The sequence below is a fragment of the Somniosus microcephalus genome, chromosome 3 (assembly GCF_052327205.1).
Source record: "Somniosus microcephalus isolate GS21.2 chromosome 3, FLI_Smic_1.0, whole genome shotgun sequence".
NCBI lineage: Eukaryota > Metazoa > Chordata > Chondrichthyes > Squaliformes > Somniosidae > Somniosus > Somniosus microcephalus.
The window spans coordinates 291,603,220-291,612,970 of record NC_140989.1 but is presented as its reverse complement, the minus strand read 5'-3'; positions in this window follow the sequence as shown (position 1 = coordinate 291,612,970).

The window sequence follows — 9,751 nt, the reverse complement described above, 5'->3', positions numbered from 1 at the left end:
TCTAAGAGTAAATCAACAGATAAGGCTAGAGGTTACAAAAATAAAGGGACAAAACTAAAGGCTCTGCATCTGAATGCATGTAGCATTTGAAACAAAACAGATGAACTGATAGTGCAAATAGAAATAAATAAATCTGATCTGATAGCCATTACAGAAACATGGCTGCAGGGTGACCTAGATTGGGACCTGAATATGGAAGGGTACATGACATTTAGGAAGGTGGGAAAAGGTGAAGGGTGGCTCTGTTAATTAATGATGGTATTAGCACAATAGAGAGGGATGACCTAAGTTCAGGAAACCAGGGTGTAGAAGTGGTTTGAGTAGAGATGAGAAATAATAAAGGTAAGAAGTCACTTGTGGGCGTGGTGTTCAGGCCCCCTAACAGTAACCACATGGTAGGATGGAGTATAAAGGAGGAAATAATGGGAGCTTGTCGAAGGGTATGGCAATAATCCATGGGGGATTTTAATCTGCATATAGACTGGAAAAATCAGATGGGCAAAGGTAGTGTAGATGAGGAGTTCATGGAATGTTTTGGGATAGCTTCTTACACCAGCATGTTCTGGAGCCAACCAGAGAGCAGGCTATACTAGGCCTGGTATTGTGCAACGAGATAGGATTAATTAATGACCTCATTGTGAAGGTGCCCCTAGGTAGCAGCGATCATAATATGATTGAATTTTACATTCAGTTTGAGAGAGAAGAGTGGGTCCAAAACTAGTATATTAAACTTAAATAAGGGCAATTATGAGGGTGTGAAAGCAGAGCTAGCTAAAGTGAACTGGCAAATTAGGTTAAGGGATAGGTCAATAGAGTTGCAGTGGCAGACATTTAAGGGGATATTTCAAAATACACAGAATATATACATTCCAACAAGAAAAATTCCAAGGGGAGGACCCACCATCTGTGGTTAACTAAAAAAGTTAAAGATAGTATTAAACTTGAAGGAAAAAGTGTATAATTGTGCAAAGATGGGTGGCCGGTCAGAAGATTTGACAGAATATAACAAACAGCAAAGAATGACTGAAAGATTAATAAGAGAAAAATTAGAGTATGAGAGAAAGCTAGATAGAAATATAAAAACAGATAGTAAGAGTTTCTATAGATATTGAAAAAAGTTAACAAAGTGAGCATTGGTCCTATAAAGTGAATCTGGGGAATTAATAATGGAAAATAAGGAGATGGTAATTGAATTGAACAGGTATTTTGCATCGGTCTTCAATATAGAGGATACAAGTAACATCCCAGAAATAGCTGTAAATCAGGAAATGGAATGGAGGGAGGAACTCAAGAAAATTATAATCACCAGGGAAGTGGTACTGAGCAAATTGTTGGAGCTGCGGGCTGACAAGGATGGACTTCATCCTAGGGTCTTAAAAGTGGCTAGCAAGATAGTTGATGTGTTGGCTTTAATTTTCCAAAATTCCCTAGATTCAGGGAAGGTTCCATTTAGGTTGGAAAATAGTGAATGTAACTCCTTTTATTCAAAAAAAAGGAGACAAAGCAGGAAACTACAGGCCAGTTAGCTTAACATCTGTCATAGGGAAGATGTTAAAAGCTATTATTAAAGACATTATAGGAGGGCATTTAAAGTTCAGTAATCAGGCAGAGTCAACATGGTTTTATGCAAGGGAAATCATGTTTAACCAATTTATTAGACTTCTTTTGAGGAAGTAACATGTGCTGTGGATAAGGGGAACTGGTGGATGTACTGTACTTAGATTTCCAGAAGGCATTTGATAAGGTACCACATCAAAGGTTATTGAAGAAAATTAAAGCTCATGGTGTAGGGGGTAACATTGGCATGGATAGAAGATTGCCTACTGTTTCCTGTTAGCTAGTCATAAATGGGTCATTTTCTGATTGGCAAGATGTAACGAGTGGTGTGCCACAGGGATCAGTGCTGGGGTCTTGACTTTTTACAATTTTATATAAATGACTTGGATGAAGGGACCGAAGGTATGGTTGCTAAATTTGCTGATGACACTAAGATAGGTAGGAAAGTAAATTGTGAAGAGGACATAAGGAGGCTACAAAGGGATATAGATAGGTTAAGTGAGTGGGCAAAAGATCTGGCAGATGGAGTATAATGTGGGAAAATGTGAAGTTGTCCATTTTGGCAGGAAGAATAAAAAAGCATATTATCTAAATGGTGAGATTGCAGAGCTCTGATGCAGAGGGATCTGGGTGTCCCAGTGCATGAATCACAAAAGGTTACTATGCTGGTACAGCAAGTAATTAGGAAAGCTAATAAAATGTTGTTGTTTATTGCGAGGGGGAGTTGAATACAAAAGTAGGGAGGTTATGCTTCAGCTGTACAGGGCATTGGTGAGACCACATCTGGAGTACGGTGTACAGTATTGGTCTCCTTTTTTATTTTAAGGAAGGCTGTAAATGCGTTGGCGGCATTTCAGAGAAGGTTTACCAGACTAATACCTGGGATGGGCGGGTTGTCTTATGAGGAAAGGTTGGACAGGCTAGGCTTGTATCCGCTGGAGTTTAGAAGAGGTGACTTGATTGAAACATATAAGATCCTGAGGGGTCTGGACAGGGTGGCTGTGGAGAGGATGTTTCCTCTTGTGGGAGAATCTAGAACTAGGGGTCACTGTTTAAAAATAAAGGGTCGCCCATTCAAGACAGACGAGGAGAATTTTTTTCTCAGAGGGTCGTGAGTCTTTGGAACTCTCTTCCTCAGAGGGTGGTAGAAACAGAGTCTTTGAATATTTTTAAGGCAGAGGTAGATAGATTCTTGCTAAGCAAGGGGGTGAAAAGTTATCGAGGGTAGGCGGGAATGTGGAGTAATCAGATCAGTCATTATCATCATGAATGACGGAGTAGGCTCGAAGGGCCAAGTGGCCTGCTCCTAATTCGTATGTACGTATATCGAAGCGGCTGAGTGCACTGAAGTACAACAATGCAATGGGGCCCGACAACACCCCAGCTGCAGTGCTGAAGACTTGTGCTCTGGAACTAGCTGCACCTCTAGGCAAACTGTTCCAGTACAGCTACAACACTGGCATCTACCCGACAAAGTGGAAAATTGCCTGGGTATTTCCTGTCCAGAGAAGGACAAATCCAATCCAGTCAATTACTGCCCCATCAGTCTATGCTTTATCATCAGTATAAAAACAGAGGCTTGAGTGCAGCAGCACAACAGTGAACAACTGAGTTTGGTAAGTGTGGGTGTTTTAAGGGTTAATCTCTTTTAAAATCTAGTGTTAATTGCTAGTAGTTCTTAAGTAACATCAACTGTTTAAGTTTAAAAAATTCAAGTTTAAATTTTTAAGTTTCTTCAGGCTTAAGCAGAGACAAACAAGCAAGATCTCCAGCAGGAGAGCTGCTGTAGTTAATTAGCTAACTGGATTTAAACTGGTTCCTGAAACTGTAGCAGAGCAATGGTGACTCATCTGAGTCACAAACAGTATAAATACAGGGGCCTGTGAGTGCAGCCAGCACGGAGTGAACAACTGCAAGTTTGGTAAGTGTGGGAGTTTGGTGAAGTGGGGGAAGGAGGTGCTTGCTTTTCTTAACTGCTCCCACAGAGCGGTGGCAGACCGGAGCAGACCAAGGCCTGAGAGCGGGGATAAAAGCCGCAACAGACCTGCATCAACAAGAGAAAATGGCAGTGTGACGTTACAGGTAAGTGATTGGTAGTGACTGTGGGCTAAGTTTAAGTTAACATATAACAAAATTTTAAAAGTGAAACTTAATTTAATAAACTAAACAAGGTAAATAATTTGATTAATACTAAACTAATTAATAAAACAATGGGAGAACAGGAGATGTGTTGCTGCTGCAATATGTGGGAGCTTGTGGACATTTTTGTCCAAGGCGACTACATCTGCGGTAAGTGTCTGTGGCTTGGAACTTCAGCTCCGAGTTGAGGAGCTGGAGTCAGACCTGCAAACATTGTAGACATCAGGGAGGGAGAAAGTTACTTGGACCTTTTGCTCCAGGAGGCAGCCACACCCCTTGCATTAAATACTTTAGAATTGGCACATGGTCAGGGTCAGGAGGGTGTGACTGACTGAGGCAGGTATGGGAATCCAGGAGGTAGTATTGCAGGAGCCTCAGTCCCTGCACTTGTCCAATAGATTCGAGGTTCTTGCAATCCTTGTGGACCAGTGCAGTGGATGAGCAAACTGACCATGGCACTGTGGTACAGGAAGAAGTGGTAGGGGAGGGGGGGGGGGGGGGGGAGTAAAAAGGAAGGTGGCTGTAGTAGGTGACTGTATAGTTAGGGGGAATAAACACTGTTCTCTGCAGCCAGGAGTGTGAGTCCCGAAGGCTATGTTGCCTACCCAGTGCCAGGTAAAGGACATCTCCTCTGGGCTGGAGAAGAACTTGGAGTGGGAGGGGGAAGAACCAGTTGTCGTGGTCCACATAGGTACCAATGACATAGGTAGGACAATGAGGGGTTCTGCTGAGAGTTTGAGCAGCTAGGGACTACATTTATTAAAAAAAATAACAGAACCACAAAGGTCATAATCTCTGGATTATTACCGGAGCCATGAGCAAATTGGCATGGGATCAGGGTGATGAATGCGTGGCTCAAAGATTGGTGTGGGATTCATGGGGCACTGGCCCCAGCACTGGGGAAAGAGCTGTTCCGTTGGGACAGACTACACCTGAACCATGCTGATACCAGAGTTCTAGTGCATTGAATAACTAGGGAGGTAGATAGGGCTTTAAATTAAATAAGGTGGCTGGGGGGGGGGGGTGCTCCCAGTGGAGAGAAAACTAAAGAGAAAAGACAAGGAAGCAGTGTAGGAAAGTGATTGGGGTAAGGATAACTAGATTGCGTCAGGAAGGGACAGAGCGTACAAACAAGAGTGCACGAACAAAGTGTCCAGGTAAGAAAAAATAAGACAAATAGGGCCATAGTACAAAAAAGATTTAAGATGTCTAAAAATGGTAAAGACAAATCTAAAGGCACTATCTGAATGCACGAAGCATTTGTAATAAGGTAGATGAATTAACAGCACAAATAGATGTAAAAGGATATGATATAATTGCAATTATGGAGACATGGCTGCAGGGTGACCACGGCTGGGAGCTGAATATACAAGGATATTTGATATTTAGGAAGGACAGGTGGCAAAGGAGGTGGGATGACCTTGTTAGTAAAAGATGAAATCCAAGCAATAGTGAGAAAGGATATTGACTCAGAAAATAAAGATGTAGAATTAGTCTGGGTGGAGCTAAGAAGCACCAAGGGGCAGAAAACATTAGTGGGAGTTATCTATAGGCCTCCAAACAGTAGTGGTAATGTAGGGGATGACATCAAACAGGAAATTAGAGATGCATGTAACAAGGGTACTACAGTAATCATGGGAGACTTTAATCTACATAGACTGGCCAAACCAAATTAGCAATAATACTGTGGAGGATGAATTCCTGGAGTGTGTGTGAGATGGTTTTTTAGACCAGTACGTTGAGGAGCCAACTAGGGAACAGGCTATCCTAGATTGGGTATTGTGCAATAAGAGGTTAGTTAATAATCTTGTTTTGTGGGGGTCCTTTAGGGAAGAGTGACCATAACCTGATAGAATTCTTCATTAAAATGGAAAGTGAAGAAGTCCAATCCAAAACTAGGGTTCTAAATCTAAACAAAGGAAACTGCGATGGTATGAGGTGGATAGGCAATGGCTAACATTTAAGGAACGAATGCATGAATTGCAACAGTTATACATTCCTTTCTGGTGCAAAAACACAAAAGGAAAAGCGGCTCAACCATGGCTAACAAAAGAAATTAAGGATAGTATTAGATCCAAAGAGGAGTCATATAAAGTTGACGGAAAAAGTAGCAAGCCTGAAGATTGGGAGCAGTTTTGAGTTCAGCAAAAAAGGACCAAGAGATTAATTAAGAGGGGGAGGGGGGGGGAATAGAGTATCTAAGAGTAAACTTGCAAGGAACATAAAAGCAGATCATAAAAGCTTCTACAAGTATGTAAAAAGACAAATGTAGGTCCCTTGCAGTCAAACAGGAGAATTTATAATGGGGAACAAGGAAATGGCAGAGCAATTAAACAAATACTTTGGTTCTGTCCTCATGGAAGAGGACACAAATTACTTCCCAGAAATGCTAGGGAACTGTAATGATATCAGCAAATAGTGATGATATTTGTCTGTTTGATTACTTATGCCTTACAGCATATTTGTCTGTTTTTGATTACTTGTGCCTGACCAGCAGAGGTCATGAGAGACAAGCAGTCCAGAGGAGTTTTACTTTCACTTTGTTTCTAGATGCATCACAGCATAGTGTGTTCTGTAGAAAGTCTTGAACAAGACTTTAGATTAAACAACATTCTCTTTCAGAAATGAGTCTTTATTGAACCCAAAAAGAAATCAAAACAGGGAACCAAGGGTCTAGTGAGGAGGAGGGATTAAAGGAAATTAGTATTAGTAAAAAAAATAGTGCTGGAGAAATTAATGGGATTGAAAGCTGATAAATCCTCAGGGCCTGATGATCTGCATCCCAGAGTACTAAGAGGTAGCCATGGAAATAGTGAATGCATTGGTTGTCATCTTCCAAAATTCTATAGATTATGGAACAGTTCCTGCAGATTGGAGGGTGGCAAATGTAACCCCACTATTTAAAAAAGGGGAGAGAGAAAACTGGGAACTACAGACTGGTTAGCCTAACATCAGTAGTAGGGAAAATGCTAGTCTATTATAAAGGATGTGATAACAGGACACTTAGAAAATATCAATGAGATTAGACAAAGTCAACATGGGTTTATGAAAGGGAAATAGTGTTTGACAAACCTACTGGGGTTTTTTGAGGATGTAACTGGTAGAATAGAAAAGGGAGAACCAGTGGATGTGATGTATTTGGATTTTCAGAAAGCTTTTGATAAAGTCCCACAAGAGGTTAGTGCAAAATTAAAGCACATGGGATTGGGGTAATATACTGGCATGGATTGAAAATTGGTTAACAGACAGGAAACAGTAGGAATAAATGGGTCTTTTTTGGGGTGGCAGGCGGTGACTAGTGGGGTACTGCAGGGATCAGTGCTTGGACCCTAGCTATTCACAATATATATCAATGATTTGGATGAGGGAACCAAATGTAATATTTCCAAGTTTGCTGACGACACAAAACTAGGTGTGAGTTTGTGAGGAGGATGCAAAGAGGCTTCAAGGGGATTTAGACAAGTGAGTGGACAAATACATGGCAGAGGCAGTATAACGTGGATAAATGTGAAGTTATCCACTTCTGTAGGAAAAACAAAGGTAGAGTATTATTTAAATGCTGATCGATTGGGGAAATGCTGATGTACAAGGACACCCAGGTCCCTTTGTACATCAGTCACTGGAAGCAAACATGCAGGTGCAGCAAGCCGTTAGGAAGGCAACTGGTATGTTGGCCTTCATTGCAAGAGGATTTGAGTACAAGAGCAAGGATGTCTTACTACAGTTGTACAGGGCCTTGGTGAGACCACACCTGGAGTAGTGTGCAGTTTTGGTCTCCTTACCTAAAGAAAGATATACTTGCCATAGAGGGAGTGCAGCGAAGGTTCACCAGACTGATTCCTGGGATGGCAGGACTGTCTTGAGGAGAGATTGGTTCCACTAGGCCTGTATTCACTAGAGTTTAGAAGAATGAGGGGATCTCATTAAAACGTATAAAATTCTGACCGGGCAAGACAGACTGGATGCAGGGAGGATGTTTCCCCTGGCTGGGGGTCTAAAACGAGGGATCACAGTCTCAGGATATGGGTAAGACATTTAGGACTGATGAGGAGAAATTTCTTCACTCCGAGGGTGGTGAATCTGTGGAATTCTCTACCACAGAAGGCTGTGGTGGCCAAGTCACTGAATATATTTAAGAAGGAGATAGATTTCTAGACAGAAAAGGCACCAAGGGGTATGGGGAGAGTGGGAATATGGTATTGAGATAGAGGATCAGCCATGATCATATTGAATGGTGGAGCAGGCTCCAAGGGCTGAATGGCCTACTCCTGCTCCTATTTTTCTGTTTCTAGGAGAATGATGGAAGGTGTATTCCACAGTGCTATCAAGTGGCACTTACTCACCAGTAACCTGCTCACTTAAGCTCAGTTTGGGTTCTGCCAGGACCACTCTGCTCCAGACCTCATTACAGCCTTAGTCCAAACATAGATTCAGCTATTTACAATCTATATTAATGACTTCGATGAAGGGACCGAGTGCAATGTATCCAAGTTTGCTGACTATACAAAGCTAGCTGGGAAAGTAAGCTGTGAGGAGGGCACAAAGAGCCTGCAAAGGGATAGAGACAGGTTAAGTGAGTATAATGTGGGGAAATCTGAAGTTATTCACTTTTTTTAGTAGGAAGAATAGAAAAACGGAATATTTTTTAAATGGTGAGAAACTATTAAATGTTGGTGTTCAGAGATTTAGGTGTCCGTGTACAGGAAACACAAAGTTAGCATGCAGGTACAGCAAGCAATTAGGAAGGCAAATGGTATGTTGGCCTTTATTGCAAGGGGGTTCGAGTACAAGTGTAAGGAAGTCTTACTACAATTGTACAGGGCTTTGGTGAAACCACACCTGGAGTGCTGTGCACAGTTTTGGTCCCCTCATCTGAGGAAGGACATACAGGAAACTCGTTTAAATGGCACCTAAATATCCGGAATTCTCTATTAACCAGCAAAATTCTCACTCCAAAAACAACACCTGTGTCCGAGTCTCCCGCGGTGGCCGAGTTAGTCAGTGGGGGTAGTTCTCCAAACTGCCACTACTTGGCTTCTTGGTGCTGTTGGAACACCTCAAAACCCCTGTAACAGGAGTCTGACTCTCCTGCGCTGCCGGTAGTCTCTTCTGATCTGCCATTTTACAGGGGTACTGTCTCTCCCACGCTGCTGGTAGTCATTGCATTGCATTACCCTCAACTGGCAGTATTGTACTTAATCAAGCATCTTCCACCATCCATTTAACACAACATTCTGTAGGTGAGTACCCAATTACTGTATACTGCACATTTCTTGATTTTTAAATTTTTCTTTGTTAAAAATAGCCTCGGTAGATAACCCTCTCCGTCATCTGGAATTTTTGATCAACCGGCAACATGCCGGTCCTGTCAGTGCCGGATACCAAAGAGTTTCCTGTACTTGCCTTGGGGGTAGTGCAACAAAGATTTGCTAGATTGGTCCCTGGGATGAGAGGGTTGTCCTATGAGGAGAGATTGAGTAGATTGGGCCTATACACTCTGGAGTTTAGAAGAATGAGAGGTGATCTCATTGAAACAGATAAGATACTGAGGGGGATTGACAGGGTAGATGCTGAGCTTGTTTCCCCTGGCTGGAGAGTGTAAGGTTTGCAAAATTCTACAGATTCCCCCCAAACCAAGATGAGATTTTGGAATGTTTAAAACCCCTTTTTAGCTCAATATTCTTTAAAAGTCAAAACCCCAGGATTTTGGCTATTTTAAAAAGGACACGTCCAGGCCTGTGGAAGGCTGTGACAAAGGAGTTGGGATGGGTCCCTGTAAAACAAACAGTTTGAGTATTGGCATAGGCCAGATTGTCTGGGAATGTTCTGGACCATCTCAGTCATGCCACATAAATGACAATAGGCCTACGGAAGGACAGTTCCTGCCAAAATTACAGAGCCATCAAGTGTGTGTATATATATATATATATATATATATATATATATATATATATATATATATATATATATATATATATATATATATATAAAATACAGTACATGCCACTGATCAACAAAAGGGACCCTGACCCCAGCAGGAGAAGACAAAACTCAC